This window comes from Ascaphus truei, chromosome 2, assembly GCF_040206685.1.
Source record: "Ascaphus truei isolate aAscTru1 chromosome 2, aAscTru1.hap1, whole genome shotgun sequence".
Classification (NCBI taxonomy): domain Eukaryota; kingdom Metazoa; phylum Chordata; class Amphibia; order Anura; family Ascaphidae; genus Ascaphus; species Ascaphus truei.
The window spans coordinates 235,121,945-235,140,800 of record NC_134484.1 but is presented as its reverse complement, the minus strand read 5'-3'; the positions used below and the strand labels follow the sequence as shown (position 1 = coordinate 235,140,800).

The following is an 18,856-nucleotide window of genomic DNA, read 5'->3' as shown; positions in this document are numbered from 1 at the left end:
ACTGACACTGAGATACACCTGTGCAGTGTTAGTATTAAATGTTATTGTATCATTAATGTACATGCATGTGTAGGGGTCCTCTGCCAAGGACCACCGGTTGTTAAAGTTGACACAGGGGATAGATAAAGCGCTGTAACACTCACACCCTGTATTCTTATTTGTCGCTGTCTGAACTTAGGCCAAACGTGGCACCTTAAGTATTCATAGGGATTCAGGCCTCCACCTGAGCAAAAGTTGTAAGACTGAGGGCAGGAAAGAGGGGTTACTCCAGTATCTTTGCAGGTAGAGAAACTGTAAACCTAACATAATGGTGGCATTTAAATATCCTGAGTCACGCAGGCCAATAGGAAGCTGTGACATCATCCGGTGCGGCTTCCTATTGGCCCGGGTGACGGGGACATTTAAACTAAAAAGATGCTGACACCCCCTACTGAGGTAAGTATCTCTGGAAGCAGGGGGTCCCAGAGCTGAAATGAACACAGTTCACCTCCAAAGTCCCCCTGCTTCAATCCAAATAAAAATAATGAAATCCGTATAAGTGCTTTAAACAACACAGTTTAAATGAAAACACCACACCTATTTATAGTATATATAAAAAAAACATTTGTGGTGAAAAACTGCTTCAATCCTCTCACATAGAACTGCTTAGCTACATTTCCTGAACAGATTCGAAAGTGTTGAATATGCTGCAGGTGAAATAAAGTAGCTGAATATAGCCAGCATTATATAACTCAGCTCTGCGTGGCTTTGTGTTGTAAATAGCTAATCTTGTTTTCCAATAAACAATTATTTTCTTAATGCACTTTTTGATGATCTACTAAAAAAGCAAAATGGATGTGGATTTATATATGTTTGAGCCATCGCAAGCTGTTTGTTTGCAAAGTTTGGTCATAAAGTGCATTTTTCCAGTCTGCTAAGACAACATGAAGTGACTTTAATTTATTTTAATAGTCATGAATCTTTGTAGTGCCCTTCTGATATACCTGCTACCACATGGGCCCTGGCACACACAATGCGATTTTTCTAGGGGCTGATTTGGCAGACTGCTCCGTTTGCCTCAACAGAATGAAAGCGGAGTCCCCTTCACTTCTGCTACAATCAGCCAGGGGCCAGTGGTCGTCATGTGATCACTGCTGGGGTGATAAAATGACCACAAATACCAGAATTCCGGACGTGCTCTGGTGCCGCCGAACTGTCGTCACTGAAAAGGTTAAAAACATGAATATAGCTAAAACTATACAAATTCTCACAACCCAGGGGGAGCATGTAGGAAAAAACAACAGAGAAAACACAAACTACGTGCAGACAATAAGATTCAATATTGAAGCGTGTATTTAGACTTGGCTCTTGTGTGCAGCCTACTCACAAGATGGTAGTAGGGTAAAGGCAATAACAGGATGAGTGGAATCTGTGGAGTCCTCTAGACGCAGACAGGATGCAACTCAGGCTCAGAAGTCAGGTGCAAAGGTGCATGGAGAAATAAAGAGAAACCTCCATGGTGCAGGTCAATGGTACAAAAGGTAACTTTATAGAAATGCTAAAAATGCGCACTTACAATATAAAAATGTAAAATAAACATTTATCACTTAAAAGTGAATGAGGAGTGTTATGATTGTTGCCGTAGCTCACCGCTCCGCCGACGCCTCGTGATTCCGGTGTAGTAGGCTTTCTGTGGTCCCCTCTCCACCGCAATGTATGGGGATCACCTCCAGCACTCTCTCCGATGCGATATGTCACTTCCGGTGTACACGATGACCTCCGTCGCGTCACTTCCGGTGCGGCTCGAGATTGACAGCTTTCAGCACCAATCCTCACACTTCCTGGGCGGGTCCACTCTACGCGTTTCGCCAATAGGACAGCTGGCTTCGTCCGGAGTATGGAACCCCCCTCCCTTCTTGACCTTATATACCAGAGTCAATTGATGGTATTATTAACCCCTTAAGTGCCCCATGGAGCAAGTGGATATCTAGAGAAGAGGTCTGATGTATACACACAGTCATGTAAAAAGAGGACAACAGGGATGGCATGATATATATATATATACACCAATGCACAATGTGTGCCTTTATATATATTATGGAATACATTATATAGAGGAAATCTAGCTCATACATATTGGCTTAAGGAACAAAAATTGGGAAAATCAAACATAAAATGGAATCAGAGATATTTATATATGTGTTCATTAGGAACAATAGATATATACATATATATATATATATATTCAATTATAAATGTAAATAAATTATAATAAAATACAAAAATTATGGAAATAATGGATCTAATAAAAATATATACGAAAGTGTGAATACATCCTCATGCCACATTTATGCGTGGTCTGGAGTACATCTCGGTATAGTATACATTAGGACAGGGGGAATGGTACAGATGCAGCAATAGGACCTATTTAACATTTTTGATGATATAGCAAAGTCAGACATGACAATCGATTGAACTTGTAGATATACATAATACACATTTTATAATTTCCAAAAACACATTGTATAACGGTGACTTTTTGATCACCTATGGAAGAAGCGGGCTGGATGGAGAGGAAAAGAAGCATTAGGACCAAACATTTATCTCAAGAAGGGAGCAACATCTATTTCCATATTAAGACCTCTAGGGTGGAGGGACCGTAGCTTGTGAATCCAAAAAGATTCTCTCTTAATGAGTTCTACATTCCTGTCTCCTCCTCGCCAATGCTGTTTAACAGATTCTATGGCCATGTAAGTTAGTCCTCTTGGATTTCCCTGATGTTTCTCCAGAAAATGATTTGTGACACTATGTGTGACCAAATTTCTCTTAATGCTGCTAAGGTGTTCCAGTATTCTGGTTCTGACTGGTCTCTCTGTCTTACCTACATACTGTAGTTTGCATGGGCACTCAAGAATATAAATCACATGATCAGTTTTACATGTCAAACATGATTCAATCTGAAAGATTTCCAACATGACATTAGAACAGAACTCAGTTCTCTTATCAGCTTTGAATTCACATGCTCTCCAGGTACTGCAGCCAAAAAAAACTTTCCCCGTTTGGAGCCAGCTATTGGAATTAGTGTTCTCCTTTCTTAGTGCACTTGGTGCAAGTCTGTTTTTGAGATTGTTCGCCCTTCTAAAAATAATCTTTGGTTTTTCTGGAATGGCATTCCCCAAAATTGGGTCATTTCTGAGGATGCCCCAGTGTTTGCTTATAATATTTCTTATTTCCTTTGCTTCCCCACTATAATTAGTAAGGAAAGCGCAAATTTATCATTTCTTTTTTTCGTTTTTATCTTTGTTTTTAACAAATCCTCTCCAGGCGCCATTTCATAGACGACGTGTTTCTAATATGGAGAGGGGGTCAAGAGACCCTTGTTGAGTTTCTGGCTTCCTTAGATGTAAACGAGAATAATCTGAAATTCACAAGCAGTTATAGCCAACAAAGTGTGAACTTTTTAGACCTTGTAATCTTCATTGAAGAAGATGATATTAAAACAAAAACGTACTTTAAAGAAACTGACAAAAAACAATTACATATTAAGATCCAGCTGTCATCTGCCCAGGTGGATGGATGGAGTCCCACCTGGACAGTTTACAAGGCTAAAAAGGAATTGCAGTGATAAAGAAACTTTTCTTGTACAAGCTGAACAGCTTAAAAAGAGGTTTATAGAAAAGGAATATAGGGAAGAGAAGCTCTACAAGGCCTTGAGGAAAGTGGATGAAACTAACAGAGAGGATTTGTTAAAAACAAAGATAAAAAAGAAAAAAAGAAATGATAAATTTGACTTCGCTTTCCTTACTAATTATAGTGGGGAAGCAAAGGAAATAAGAAATATTATAAGCAAACACTGGGGCATCCTCAGAAATGACCCAATTTTGGGGAATGCCATTCCAGAAAAACCAAAGATTATTTTTAGAAGGGCGAACAATCTCAAAAACAGACTTGCACCAAGTGCACTAAGAAAGGAGAACACTAATTCCAATAGCTGGCTCCAAACGGGGAAAGGGTTTTTTGGCTGCAGTACCTGGAGAGCATGTGAATTCAAAGCTGATAAGAGAACTGAGTTCTGTTCTAATGTCATGTTGGAAATCTTTCAGATTGAATCATGTTTGACATGTAGAACTGATCATGTGATTTATATTCGTGAGTGCCCATGCAAACTACAGTATGTAGGTAAGACAGAGAGACCAGTCAGAACCAGAATACTGGAACACCTTAGCAGCATTAAGAGAAATTTGGTCACACATAGTGTCCCAAATCATTTTCTGGAGAAACATCAGGGAGATCCAAGAGGACTAACTTACATGGCCATAGAATCTGTTAAACAGCATTGGCGAGGAGGAGACAGGAATATAGAACTCATTAAGAGAGTCTTTTTGGATTCACAAGCTACGGTCCCTCCACCCCAGAGGTCTTAATATGGAAATAGATGTTGCTCCCTTCTTGAGATAAATGTTTGGTCCTAATGCTTCTTTTCCTCTCCACCCACCCCGCTTCTTCCATAGGTGATCAACAAGTCGCCGTTATACAATGTGTTTTTGGAAATTATATAATGTGTATTATGTATATCTACAAGTTCAATCGATTGTCATGTCTGACTTTGCTATATCATCAAAAATGTTAAATAGGTCCTATTGCTGCATCTGTACCATTCCCCCTGTCCTAATGCATACTATACCCTGAGATGTACTCCAGACCACGCATAAATGTGGCATGAGGATGTATTCACACTTTCATATATATTTTTATTAGATCCCTTATTTCCATAATTGTTGTATTTTATTCTAATTTATTTACATTTATAATTGAATATATATATATATATATATATATATATATATATATATATATATATATATGTATATATCTATTGTTCCTAATGAACACATATATAAATACCTCCGATTCCCTTTTATGTTTGATTTTCCCAATTTTTGTTCCTTAAGCCAATATGTATGAGCTAGATTTCCTCCATATAATGTATTCCATAATATATACAGTATAAAGGCACACATTGTGCATTGGTGTATATATATATCATGCCATCCCTTTTGTCCTCATTTTACATGACTGTGTGTATACATCAGACCTCTTCTCTAGATATCCACTTGCTCCATGGGGCACTTAAGGGGTTAATAATACCATCAATTGACTCTGGTATATAAGGTCAAGAAGGGAGGGGGGTTCCATACTCCTGACGAAGCCAGCTGTCCTATTGGCGAAACGCGTAGAGTGGACCCGCCCAGGAAGTGTGAGGATTGGTGCTTCAAGCTGTCAATCTCGAGCCGCGACGGAGGTCATCGTGTACACCGGAAGTGATGTATCGCATCGGAGAGAGTGCTGGAGGTGATCCACATACATTGCGGTGGAGAGGGGACCACAGAAAGCCTACTACACCGGAATCACGAGGCGTCGGCGGTGCGGTGAGCTACGGCAACAATCATAACACTCCTCATTCACTTTTAAGTGATAAATGTTTATTTTACATTTTTATATTGTAAGTGCGCATTTTTAGAATTTCTATAAAGTTACCTTTTGTACCATTGACCTGCACCATGGAGGTTTCTCTTTATTTCTCCATGCACCTTTGCACCTGACTTCTGAGCCTGAGTGGCATCCTGTCTGCGTCTAGAGGACTCCACAGATTCCACTCATCCTGTTATTGCCTTTACCCTACTACCATCTTGTGAGTAGGCTGCACACAAGAGCCAAGTCTAAATACACGCTTCAATATTGAATCTTAATGTCTGCACTTAGTTTGTGTTTTCTCTGTTGTTTTTTCCTACATGCTCCCCCTGGGTTGTGAGAATTTGTATCGATCATCAGGGACCAATCAAGACAGTCCCTTCCAGAGGGTTTGAGCAGGAGGTTACAACCTTTATTATATATATTTTTTAGCTTATGGTTGCACATTTTTAGTCACTTTAAGTTTTAACACCATTATATGTGTATTATTTTTTCACTTAATTATTAGTGAGCACTAGTATTCTATTAGCGCCTGTTTTTTCACCATCACCTTGTCACTATAGCTAAAACTGACACAACTGACGTGATGCTTTGTGCCCTCAAAATACACACACTTGTCATGGGTGTTCATCTAGTTACTAGAGATGTGAAACCTTCCTTTTTTTCATTCTCAAATTTTGGGGCGAATATTTGGGTATTTTTGCAATTTTGCTAAATTTTGACTAAATTAAATTAAATGCACAAAATTTTACTTTTTTTTTTAAATTTGGCAAAAATTGAGAAATGTTGTAATTCTCACGAAATGTTTTGTTATGAGCCTTAAATTTTTTTATGTCTCATGAGGGATTTGACCTTACCTACAGTAGTAGTGTGACCTGTGCTGATTTTTTTGGGTGAGCTTTAGTGGTTTTTCACAAAAAAAAAGGAGCCAATTCTCCACATATGTAAACGTTTGAAAAAAATGTTGTGTGTACTGAGCACGCGCATTGTAAGTGAAACTTCTTTGTGTTTTGTCACAGAAATTGTATTTGCGAGGGTGATGTTTTTAATTCAATGAAAGAGATTTGAGTCTAATTTATTTTATTTATTTTTGTGTGTAAATTTCCATACTATTCCTTTGAAAACATGATATAATTGACTTATGATAGCTAAAGTAAGATACATATATTTTGGATTGTAAAGAATTTAAATGGCGTTACTCAAGTTTTTCATTCAATGTAAATCATAAAAATCAAAACACAATTTAGTCATAAAAGCCAAAGAAGTTTGACTTAGAACGCGTGTGCTAGGCACACACACCTTCTTTTTTTGTTTGAAAAATCATCACAGTTACTATGTTATAGTAATCTATATACAATTAATGTGTTATATGTGTACACACCTTGCATGTTTTCCACTTCTGCCTTTCTTTATTATATATGGTACATTTCTAAAAGATTTGCTATTTGTACTTTTATATTTATACTCACTTGGAATTCCTTTAGTAGCAGTGGTGTGTGTGTGCGTGCAGTGTCCCGCCTGCTATATCCAACCTACAGGCTCTGACCAACCTAAACATGTGTGTGTCCTTCAGCGCATGTGTGGTGTCGGGCAGCCCTTCTCACATGCGTCGTGGCGAGCGGCACTTCTGCGCATGCGTGGCATCAGGTGGCCCTTCTGCACATGCGTTGCGTTGAGTGGCCCTTCTGCGCATGCACTGAGGCCCACTGACCCTTCTGCGCTTGCGCTGTGGCCTGCGGCCCCACCTGCTATATTAACCTCAGGTGTGTGTGTGTGCAGTGATCCAGGGAGTAATCTGATTGCCAATATTGGAGTCAAGAATAAATTTATGTTTCCCCTTATGAGATATCATTGGATGATTTTTCACTGGGGTTTTTGTTTGCCTTCCTCTGTATCAATATACTGTAAGTACAAATATAGGATAAAGGATCTTTCATCTAAATTTAGCATAGGTTGAACTTGATGGACATATGGTTTTTTTCAACCTCATCTACTATGTAACAATGTAACTACTCTTAACTAATGTATAAGTGTTTGCGAATCCTGTAATATCAATGTTTCCTATACTGTAGCTTGAAAGCACATGCATTTTAGTGTTCATATAGATTTGGAATGAGCCACACTCACAGAATGGAGCGCTGCATAATGAATGGCTGCATAATATTGATGACTAGTAATACATGTCACAGTGTCAGAAAAAGAAACAAGATCATTATACTGTAATATTTATTTGGGACTGTTAGGTTATTGAGCCAGGGCGACAGCTAAGACATTGGGGTTAAAAAAAAACTGTGACTTCTCTATTGACTAACAGGCTGTGTATTGGAATTCTTAAAGGATGTGGCTATATCAACATCCAAAGACTGAAATCAGTGAGATTTCAGGGTTCTGACCCAATGCATTGCATTTAGATGGTAAAAGGTTGAATTTTATCAGTGAGACTCCATTGAAGTCTATGAGATGCTGATACTAAAAATCAGTGAGACTCACCAAAAATCAGAGGGGTTTGGCGGTTAAATAAATGTGCAATTTTAAAGTGCAATCACTCCAATTTTAGGGGAGAGTACTTATAATGTTAGTGCCATTCAGCAAATCAACATTTTATTTTAATTGCTTATGGGAAATTGTAAAAAAAAAAAAGCACTTCATTAGAGCCTAATTCTTGTTAGAAGTTAGTTGCAATTTTACATTCATGAGCCCACTTTGTGAAAGTAATATATGCGCTGTAACATAAACCAATATGTAAAATATAATTACTGCGTAGCATATCTTCCACAGATTTTAAATGAAAATATCCAAGATAATGTTGCTTTTTGAACAAGCAATTATCATTTTAAAATAATTTTTTATTTGTCATCCCTGAAGTTCTGAAAGTTAATTTTGCTGCGGCAGACTCATCTGTAAAGATATACCATGTAGTTAAAAAATGACCTTTTTGACTTGAAATTGCATTTGATTTGGGGGGGGGGGAAGATAAAGCTTGTTTACATGGATATCTGTACTGCTGTACATAGCAGGTGCAGTAAATAGGCTCAGCTCATAACTAAAAAAAAGTCTGTGGACTTTGGCGATCTGGAAGTCGCTTTTGATGACTAGTTCCTGTTTATCACAATATACACCTGGACCCTATTTTAGCATGAAACTTCCTGCTTTACTGGTGCTGTATACAGTATACCATAATGCCAGTGTTGGAGATTCAATATTCGCCAGTGTTAAATGTAAGAAAATTGCAAAGAAACGTGTACGTGAAGCCAATCTCAACGGCGCCTCAGTTTACGCCACTTTAGATATGGCAAATATAATCAATGCAAAAAAAATAACATTGTTTTTACATTCCAACACTAATACGATCAATTATAATAATTTCTCAAATTATTCCAGCACGAATTCCTCCTATAAACACCCTTCAAATTGCATTTTTGTGTGTTTCATTTTCTCCTGCTGCCATTTCCAAGGATGTTTATATTTTTTAAACTGATCCTTTGTTTAGGAGATAGAAGCGTTTAAAGTATAAAGTGTCCAGGAGGTTAAAATGAAAGCAGCAATACAACATTCCCCACTTTCTTTCTCCTTTGTATATGTAAAGCACGTGACAATGTATAATTCTACATTCTTACCTAAGCTGGCAATCGTTTGGTGCTCCGGTTATAAATCTGTCAAAATCCTAATTGTGTGCGTAACTAAATCGCTGGTTACTACTGTAACTTTCTGCTGCGGTCTGTGACATGCTGCAGCTGATATGTAACATTATATTACTAAGTGTAACACATTATTGTTACAGCTTTCAGAGTAATAGACAATCTGCTGATTGGAACACAACAGTTCTGTTTTTGATACTTTGTTGTCAAAGGGTAGAGCTCATAAAGGTGTGTGTTTCAAAATGGGACGTGGATGAGACTTTCTAAAGGGTTGCTATAGCAACCAAAGAATGATTAGTACATTTAAAAAAAAAAAAAAACATTAAGAATGGCATTAGGAGGTTTTTTTTAAAAAGCAGACAGTATTATCTAATACTACAGAAATTATTATTATTTATTTTAAATATAGGATTTTTCACGTTTTGCTGCTTTGAACTCTCCCCAGAGCCCATTGCGTTCTATAAATTACCACAGTAATCTCAGAAGCTAGAAAAATATAAAACAGCTGGGCAATGTCCAGGGGGAAGAATACTTTTATAATCAGTTACAGTCATATAGGCTCCTGGGGGGGTTGCTGGTTTAATACATCCTTTTCATATTCTGATAATAATAGACACTAGTCAAATTGTTGTATGAATACTATTTTTTTTTACCAGGCTTCCAAACATTCATCACCATGTCTTTCCCCTTCACCATAACCTGTGCAACCAAGATTGAAAACCTTGACATTTAGCTCTGCCTAAAAATACCTGCTTCAGAATGAAGAGCACGGTGCAAGGCTTTTTAAGAGTAAGATGTTAGCAGTGAGGGCAAATGCCTTGACGTTTGAGAATGTTTTCTGCTGTATCACATGACAACCACATAGAGCATGATGTAAAAATGTATAGATACTGTAGATATTTGATCTTTATATCTTGAAGCTCTTGCACCAAAAAATAAATCAAAAAATCATGAATCAACCCTTCCCTCCCCCCCCCTCATACCTACACATACTATAAATACATATATCATGTTAATATAATTTTAAGGGGCTTAACAGAGTTTAGTGGATCTAGGCCATAAGGTTATATATCAAAGTCTCTTTGCTAGTCAATGGGTGGATAAATCATACAGAAAAATAGCTCTGCTAAATTCCACGAAAGATACTTTAATTTTTCTTTCCTTTAGTAAACCATATTGAGATATACAGTAGTTCACAAAATGTTTATTACGGATCTACCTATGGTTCGAAAGAAAAAGCAGATGTTAAAATTGACCAGTTATCATCCTTCCAGATCTCAAGAGAGAGAGTGGCCATGTGAATATTATAGAATCCCAGTGTCGGCTCCTTGTGACCTTGGGCAAGTCACTTTATCTCCCTGTGCCTCAGGCACCAAAAACATAGATTGTAAGCTCATCTGGGAAGGGATTGTGTCTGTAAGAATTCCCATGTGCAGCGTACTGAGCACTATACTGTAGTTGTGAAGTGCTTGAGTCCCATTGGAAGAAAAGCGCTATATGAAATAAAGTAATTATTATTATTATTATTACTATTATTAATCAAATTAAATAAAGAGCCTTTTATGTGTTTGATGTAAGAGTGAGGACACCTTGGTGCTCAGAAAGCCTCCTATATATATTGATCATATGGATTTGCAGTACTTTAAGTCTAATGTTCTGGGAGATATCTTACAAATCTAGTGACTCCTCTAGTCAAAGGAACAGCATTTCCAGATGAAGGTTCATCTGGTAAAAGTCAGGGTACCCGCTTTTTGATACTCTGGCCAGGTTGTTAAATCAAAAAGAACACACAGTTTAAATTGTATGATTCACAGAAGATATTTGAGTGGTAATTTGTGAAATTGGCCTAGTGCGTTTAAATGGTGTGTTTACCGTAATCATTGTGATTGCTGGTGTAAATCCGATTATATGATTTTTAATTTGTGTTCGAAAATGACTGATTTGTGATGTTTACATTGGGATTAAGGCTGCTCAGCTGCTTCTATTTCCGTTTGTCACTTCAATGTATATAACTTTAGCGAAACGGATAAGATACTGTGTGAGTTTGCTTCGGAAGCATTTGATTTCCCTCGGACAGTGCTTAAGAGGATTTTGTCAGAACTCAATTTACTGCTTCATCGTCTTCTCGGCTTGTTTGAAATGTAGTGGTAGCAGAGTAAACATTACAGGTAAAAGTGCGTGATTAGATAAATAATGGTCGGCACAGGCTATTATAAATCATAATAGAAATCAGAAGGTATTGATCACTGGCTCAAATCCACAGCAGACTGGTATTGACCAAAATATCCAGTGGCCCATGCATATAAATTGCCTGAATAGCTTGTCATTAAGAATCAAAAGGCTACTTATCAACAATGCATTTGGCATATAGCCTTGTTCACAACTACAGCAAAGCGTATGAGGCAAAGTTATATTAATTATTAGTTTGATATTTAATATTATATATAGTTGTTTGTTACCAATTGCTCTGTTACTAAATAAACACATAGCTGTTTTTAACATAACAGTGCATAAGTTGCCAATGATTGACCTTTAACAGACCTTTCACGTCTCACGCAATTTGTGTTACTCTCAAGCATTTGGGCTCTGTCTCATGGTCTCACAGAGAACGAGGGGAATCTTGCGCTGACGGAGACCCTGAGACACAAACCTCCACCCCCTTGCATTCTAACCTTGACCCTTTTTCACACAGCCTACCCTCTTGCGTTATAACCCTGGCAGGCTCTGGGTCCTCTCTCCATAGGTGAGAAGTGGTCCCAATTCACACCCCCCGCAAGCTCCCTCTACTTCCCTCCCTCTTCCCATGAATTTCTCTCTCCTCCGTCTCACCTCTCACTCTCGATTAATTACCCCACTCACTCAATCCCCCCGCCTCACATGTATTTCTCTCCCCTGCATCTCACTCTTACTCCCTCTTTTCCTCACTCACCCCCTCTCTCCTTGCACTCTCCTCCCCTCACACAATTCCCCGCACAAAACATACAAAAAAAACCACACCCCCAAATACATACAAAAAAATCCCCAACCCCCAAATATATACAGCCCCCCAATCCCCCAAATATATACAAACCCCCCAAATATATACAACCCCCCCAAATACATAGAAAAAACCCCACCTCCCGAATACATATAACCTCCCATACATATATAAAAAAACAAATACATATAAAAAAGGCCCTCAATGCTCATACAAAAAAGCCTCCAATGCTCATATAACCCCCGTCACGCTTATCAAAAAAAACAAATGCTCATCTAAAAAAAAGCCCCCAATGCATCTAAAAAAAAAAAAAAAAAAAACAGTAAACTGTCGAGGAGGGGTTTCCGGGGGGGTGACTGCCGGGGGGGGGGGGGGGTGACTTCCGGGGGGGTGACTGCTGAGAAGGGTTTTGCTGGGGGGGCTGACTGCTTGAGGGGGTGCGAATGCAGGGGGATAGCGACTGCCAAGGAGGGGATGACTGCCGGGGGGGGGGGGGGTTGACTGCTGGGGGCGGGTGACTGCCGGGGAGGGTGACTGCCGGGAGGGGAGCGACTGCCGAGGAGGGTGACTGCCAGGGAGGGGGGGCTCGGTGACTGACGGGGGCCAGGCGGCCACACAGAGCAGTTACCGCCGGGCTCCGGCTCTCCCCACCTGCAGACCTCTTCCTCTCTCTGTCTCACGCTGGACCCTCTGACTTTAGTGTGCGCCGCCCCTCCCACTCATTGTGCCCCGCGCCGGAAGCTAGGCCAAGCGTAACTCCGGCACGACGACAGCAGAGGGGCACTGACACTGACACTGACATCAGAGGGCCCGGTGTGGGACAGAGAGAGAGGAAGAGGCCTTGTACCGCTGTCCCGCCCTCTTGGTGGCCCTGGGCCCAGGACTGGAGTTTCCACTGGGGCCTCCCGTGTCGGCAGCCTTGCAAGACCCCCCTTTTTCTCTTACACACTTAAACTCCCCCACGCTCTCTCACCCCCAAATCCTCCCCTTCCCATGTATTTCTATCCCCCTCTCACAGCCCCACCTCCCTCTCTTACACCCCCACCTCTCCTGCTCAATCACTGTCCCCCTCTCTCTTACACCACCTCTCGCTCATTCTCCCACCCCCTCCTCACTCAATACCTGTTCCTCTCTCATATCCCCCCAATAATTAACCCTTCCTGTCTCCTCACACTCTTTAACCCCCTGCCTCCTCACAGTCATTAACCATCCACACATTCATTATCTCCCACCTGACCTTCCCCACTGGACCCTTCACCCCTTTCACAAACCCCAGCACACGCAGCTTCCAGCACGCACACGCGCGGGTGGGGCTTCAGAGAAGGCCGGACCACAGCATGGGAGAGCTGGGGCCTGGCAGACGGACACGGACCGACCTCTGGCTTGGCCCAACTTCCAGCGCGCGGCCGCAGGACTGGCTCTCCTGCCTTGTTGGAAGCCCTGGTGAGACCCTGTCTCATGGTCTGAAGTGAGGGACCTTTGACAGCAATGCTTTTAGGGTTTGAAATAAATACATTGACTCCAACAGAGGGATAAAAAAGCAGTTTATACTAGTGTTGTTCCGGGTCCTAATAAGAGACGGGTACCTGGCCGGGTAGTTTTGACTTACCTGCAGCCTGCGGCAGAGGGTGAGGAGGACCCCGGCGACATCCTGGTGGCGGTGGGAGCAGCATCAGATACCCTGCAGGCAGTGGCAGCGGCAAATATCCTGCAGGCGTTGGCTGCAGAGGACAACATCCTTCACAGCTGGTGCCGGTGGGTGCAGAGTAGCCGGGGAGGAGCTTACTGTCAAATATTAATGCTCCTGCTCCGGCCACATGTTCCTCTGCTCCCACCACCACCGGCTGTGAAGGATGTCTTCCACTGCTCCCCGCGGCTGAAGGATGTCTTCCGCTGCTCCCACCGGCTGAAGAATGTCGTCCTCTGCTGCCACCACCACCAGGATGTCTTTCGCTGCTCCCACAGCCACCAGGATGTCGCCGTGGTCCTCCTCACACTCCGCAGTGGTCCTCTTTACCCTCCGCCACGGCTGCAGGTGAGTCGTCTGCTGCTCTGCTCCTGCTCTTCTCCAAGAGGAGGACCGAAGGACCAGAGCAGAACGGAAATTACCCTGCACCGGGTTCCAGCCCCCTGGTGCCGGATCCGGGTAATTTCCAGGTACCCGGTACATCACTAGTTTATACCTGTCCCTCCATCCTTTTCCCCCTAATAATTAACATTGTAAGATAGAAATCAATACTAAGCATGATAGCAAACCTATAAAGTTACTTCTTATAACATTTCAGCAGATGGAATCCACTGCCACTGCCTGTCTTTAATGCCTGTTTTCATAATGCACCTATTTATCAAAGAACTTTGTTCAATTTTGCTCCATCTGCCCCAGCTTTCAACTTTGGGAGGGTCAGATGGAGGAGTTACATGATTCACTTGTTATAATGACACTTATTCATGTATCACATTCTGGGGCCTATGCAGAGAGCAGCGAATTTTAAAATTGGCGAATTTATTAAAAAGTAGCTTTTTTGGAGAGTTTTATTCTCCATATGCAGAAAAGTGCGAATTCTGCTATGTTTAACATGGATGCGTGTGGCGAGTTTAAATTGGCGAGATGCGCGCTTCAGAAACGTGTAAAAACAAATTCGCGCCTTTTTTTTCCCTTTGCAATGGCCGCGAGCGGCAGCTTCTTGCCAATTTTTTCTGCCGAGGCAAAAAGGAGACAATCGCGCCATTTTATTGGCGCGAACAGCCGCTAGATGCCGTTCGCGCCTCTCTGCATTAGGATATTTTTAAAACTGGCGAGATTGAGGTTCTCGCCAGCCGCGAGGCGAGTTTTACAAATAGAAAAGAAAAATTGGCGCGTTTTTCGGAACTCGCCATTTTCTGCTGCTTTCTGCGCGATTTTCTCCAAAAAATGGCGAATTTCGAAATAGCGCTGCTCTCTGCATAGGCCCCTCTGTGTCTCTCTGTGCTATTCGTTTTCCTTTTTATTTTCTCCAAAAATAAATCAGGTGTAAGGAACTGTTCTTACTCCAAATAAACAGAGCAGTGCAGCTAAACACTCTTTCTCTACATTAATGCACAATCTCATCTGATGTAGGGTATTAGTGTGAGTGATGAGACAAAAGTGGAGAGACTGCACAAAATTAGCATGGCAGACCAAGCAAAAATCTGTCTGCTGCTGCTGCTTGAAATATGGAGTTTTGCTGACTGGATGTACTTAGAACATTATACAGTGTTTTATTCACATTTCCATCAGACATGGAATATTTTCATAGCTCACTGGACAATTAATAATATTAGGTTTTCCATGCTTTTTAAGTCTTGATTAAAAAAAAAAAAAAAACATTCATGTATTGCTATGAAATAATTACTTTTATTTAACACCAGAAAAAATGTTAATTCAATTGTATTTTTATTTTTTTAAAGAGCGAGTCGACCATTAGAACAGTTCGTAATGCGGCTTTATGTATATACAGGCATACCCCGCATTAACGTACGCAATGGGACCGGAGCATGTATGTAAAGCGAAAATGTACTTAAAGTGAAGCACTACCTTTTTCCACTTATCGATGCATATACTGTACTGCAAACATCATATGCGTGCATAACTGATGTAAATAACGCATATGTCACAGGCTCTATAGTCTCCCCGCTTGCGCACAGCTTCGGTACAGGTAGGGAGCCGGTATTGCTGTTCAGGACGTGATGACAGGCGCATGCGTGAGCTGCCGTTTGCCTATTGGGCGATATGTACTTACTCGCGAGTGTACTTAAAGCGGGGTATGCCTGTATTAGATTAGCAAAGTCAACCAATGTTGCAAAGCAATCTTACCCACGTGGATGGCTCATCTCAAGGCCCATGGGTTAATTTAAATCAACATGCTTGTTTGTGGATATCCATATGTCAAAAGACGTTTTGTGTCCATTATGCGCCCTTTCATCAGTACGATGCAAGTCCTGATTTAAACAAGTAACCTTCCGCGCTGCTACTTTATAGGCAGTAGTAAGAAGTGGAGCAGTCACTAAATTAGCAGGTGAATGTGCTGGAATACGTAATAAAGTGTCACCACAGAAATGACGGGCCTGACTCGTAGATATATGGAAATTCTGCCAGTATTTTTATATTATTAATGATTAGGAACAAAGGAAGGCTCAGTGACATTCTTTGTTCTATGATTACACAGTAATATCTCCTTGTATGACATTGACGTGGGAGCTGTAACTGTGTGTCCCATTTTCTGCCTTGATTTAGGATTCATCAGTCATACAGTAAGTCAGGGGAGCGCAAACTTTTTCTGCTGCGCCCCCCTGTCTCTCTGCCTCCGGCTCTCGCGCCCCCCTGCCTTCCTTCAGACGCGTCAGATGACGCTGCGTGGGCGTGTGACGTCAGGTCACATGGTGCCGCGGCGTCTATTGACGCCGCGTTGCCATGGCGACGCAACACAGACGGCTGAATCCCGGTAAGTAAACAGTTGCAGGGGCCTCACGCGATCCCCCGGCATTTAATTTAAATGCCTGGGGGAAGAGCGCGGGGCCTCTGCAACTGCCCGCGCCCCCCCAGCACAATCTCCCGCCCCCCCTGGGGGTCGCGCCCCCCACTTTGCGCACCGCTGCAGTAAGTGAACAGCTGATGTACAAAACAACCAGAGAACAATATGAAGAAAACAGTGGTTATAATGTCTTTTTTTTTAGTAACAGGAGTATTGCTTTTTAGGAATGCAAATATGTAACATGTTATAGTATCAAAGTTAGTGGAATCATTCACTTTTTGTATTTTTTTTTTTCATCATCAGTGAATAATTATGGACATACAGGCCAACATAGGAAAGTTAATTTAAGGTAGATTGCAGCTAGGGTTGCCAGGTGGCTTCTCCAAAAATACATGATACAATGGTGAAAGGTGCAACACGCTCGAGACACACACACACACACCGCTCCACTCCATGCTGTTTCCTCCTATCCTTGACCCCATCCCCAGGCTCCAGACACCTCCTCCTGATTGGCTACATTACCCAGCCCCCTAGCAGCAGCCCTGCTCTCTCTCTGCTCGAGAAAATCCTGCGGCCCCCCAAGCCGATCAGGTCAGGTATTACCAGTATACACATACATGTCCAGTATTCCCTCTAATTTTTTAATGGTCAGTGTGTCCAAATACTGGACAGTCCGGTTCAATACTGGACACCTGGAAACCCTATCAGTGGCTTTTTGCAGGGGAATACATGAGAGGTTTTTCAAAGGCTCATTGACATGAATTATAATAAGGAAAGTATTTTTATGGTGGAAGTAGTGAAATTATATATTCTTCATCTAAAATCACCCAGATAAATATTAGTTAAGCAGTATAATCATACGTTTAATCAACATTAGTCTAGAAAAGTCACAAACATTTAAAAAGCATTTAATCAAGGTGACTATAAGATTGTAGCAAAAAATAGACTAATCCCAACATGAAAACTAATTTTGTAACAAATCACAATGTGCAATTTTCTTCTAAATATCACAAAAGTAGTTTTATTTTTTATTTATTTTTTTACAGAAACCTTTTTCTGTTGTCTACAATAACTCTAACCTCTTTACATGTGGTACTTGTCATCTTTGTATGTATGTATGTCTTTATTTATATAGCGCCATCCATGTACATAGCGCTTTACAATACACGTGACATAATATTATAACACAATCTGAATAAGTGGCTCAGACAAACCAATAGGAAAAGGAGTCCCTGCTCCGAAGAGCTTATCTTTACTCATTAGACTTTATTCTACAGATGAAGCAGATGTTATTACCCCCGTGAAAGTGAAATAGACTACGTTCTCTCCTAAACCATTGTTTTCAGTAATGCTTGTGTTAAATGATGTGCCAGTATTAACGGGAGCAGTAACATCTGCTACATCTGTATGCAAGAGTAAACCTTATAAGGCTGAGTCCATAGAGAATTCAGCCATGTGGAGGCGCGCGGAGGCTGAGGGAAAGCGGGTTTGCGCGCCGTCCGGGGGCGTGTAGGGGGGGTGGGCCAGTGACGTCACAGAGCTGGTTCGCCCTCATTGGGCGAACTGCTCACGTGACCGGCCCTGCGCGGAAATGTGCGTGAGCCCCTGCTAAAGCTGCTCTCATTGCGGCTGCAGGGGCTCACTGACAAGCGTCAGCGCGCCTCAACAGGGGTCAGCGGATAAGCGCTGACCATGGACTCAGCCTAAGTCTAAATACCAGCACCTTTTCTAAAGGGCTTTTACAGGTCTTACCGTAACATATGAATGAGCAATTAAGATCTACAGTAACTGAATAAACACATCACTACCAGAGAGAGGCACAGCAACCAACACATAGCAAATCAATGTGCTGTCAACTCGCTCGGCAGGGAAGGGGTTATTAAATGTGTGTGTTTTAATGGCTATTCTTATAGCATCTTGACTTGAGCCATTGATTGTTTGTAAAAGCATGTTACCACTAGTATGTTTGTGCTGTCACCAGTCCCACTTGCGTTGCACGTTTGCTATACACTGGGGACTAGCTACATCGCCACGTCGTTTACATGTCTTATCTAGGTGAAAGTGCACAGATCAGTAGATGTGTAGAGTGGACCCACACTTTCATTAATTCTATGCCTGGTCTCTTCACATAGAACTAGACTAGGCTCTTTTTTGAAGGGGTGCGGTGTGGTAGTGTGAGCAAAATCATGCAGAAATTCAGACCTTTGTTTTAACCCCACTAGGTTCTCAGTTATTCACTCACTTTGCCTGCCAGAGGTGGCCGCACCACATTGCACAGCAAAAGAGTTCACACGTGTTTG

The 18,856-nt window shown here is 41.4% G+C and overlaps 1 protein-coding gene across 2 annotated transcripts in view; it reads left to right on the top strand.

Annotated features, from left to right (window-relative positions):
• Positions 1-18,856, top strand: part of TMEFF1 (transmembrane protein with EGF like and two follistatin like domains 1) — a 294,418-nt gene that overhangs the window by 187,665 nt on the left and 87,897 nt on the right. The window lies entirely within an intron of this gene.